Here is a 1318-nt window from a genome sequence, read left to right as displayed (position 1 = left end):
TAGTTATTTTTTATTTTATGTGTATGAGTGTATAGTTTGCATGTTCGCAAGTGCACCCATGCGATGCAATATCTTCAGAGATGAGAAGATGATGCCAGATCCCCTGGAACTGGAATTATAAATGGTTGTTGGATGCTAGGAACTGAACCCAAGTCCTCATCTCTCCAGCCTTTAATTGCTCATATAATGTGATGAGTTGTGTTTCTTGGAGGCAGAAAAAACATGGATCCTATTTTCTAATCAAATGTGTTATTCTGTGTCTCTTTATTGGAGAAATAAAACCATTAATATTAAGAGTTATTGTTGAAAGGCCGAGTCTGGGAGCCAGAGCCAGGGGCGATGGGAGGTAGCACTCACACTTCGCATCTGCCAGGGGAAGTCACATGAACCTAGGTTGCACCATGGCTACCCCAAAACAGCTGTCCTGCTTCTGGGAGTGGAGGGAAACATAGTGTACGTGGGAAGGAGCTATGCTGACCATGTCAAGGAGATGCACAGCATGGTGCTGAGTGAGCCTGTGTTCTTCCTGAAGCCATCCCCAGCTCATATGCTCCCGAGGGTTCGAGGGTTCACCTGTGTTGGTGCCGGCTTACTCCTGCAACCTGCATCACGAGCTGCAGTTGGTTGTGCTTATAGGCAAGTTGGGTCATGCTGACCCCAAGGCTGCTGCCATGGACTACATGGCCAGTTGTGTCCTGTGGCTGGACATGACCACCAGGGACGTTCAGGAAGAGTGCAAGAATAAGGGCCTGCCCTGGACCCTGGCCAAGAGTTTCATGGCCTCTTGCCGGGTCAGTGCCTTCATGCCCAAAGAGAACATTCCTGACTCTAATGCCCTGAGACTGTGGCTAAGGTCAATGGTGAGCTCAGGCAGGAGGGCAAGACGTCAACTATGATCTTTTCCATCCCCTACATCATAAGCTACATTTCCAAGACAAGAAGGAGATCTTACCTGGGAAGCCAAAGGGAGTTGGGCAAGTTAAAGAAAACAATAAGATCTTCAGGCTGGCATAGACGGGGTGGTCAGTATGAGGTTTATGGTGGACAAGTCAGAACACTGAGTCTGTACAGAGTGCCCAGACTTCTTAAGACCTACCAGAACAGAAAGGAGACAGAAGCAAACAAAGGTTATTAAGTGTGACAATCTTAATAGAAACCCATTCTAAAAACTTGGTTCATTGGATGGCTAGGCCTCAGTGAAGGAATGTGGACCCTTTTTCATGATCTGAAAAAGCTGGGACAGAAATGGGCAAAACCAAAATAAAGAATATATAGTGCCTAATAGAAGAATGTGTCAAACTAAAACTTTGAGAAGTTG

General features: G+C 46.3%; 1 pseudogene; it reads left to right on the top strand.

The window, feature by feature from the left end:
- The first annotated feature begins 383 nt into the window (after window positions 1–383).
- Window positions 384–1061, top strand: LOC103742390 (annotated as a pseudogene).
- The last annotated feature ends 257 nt before the right edge of the window (window positions 1062–1318 follow it).

The sequence above is a fragment of the Nannospalax galili genome, unplaced genomic scaffold, assembly GCF_000622305.1.
Source record: "Nannospalax galili isolate Female #2095 unplaced genomic scaffold, S.galili_v1.0 scaffold359, whole genome shotgun sequence".
NCBI classification, from domain to species: Eukaryota; Metazoa; Chordata; class Mammalia; order Rodentia; family Spalacidae; genus Nannospalax; species Nannospalax galili.
The sequence above is the reverse complement of the archived record's forward strand: the minus strand, read 5'-3'. Positions and strand labels throughout refer to the sequence as shown.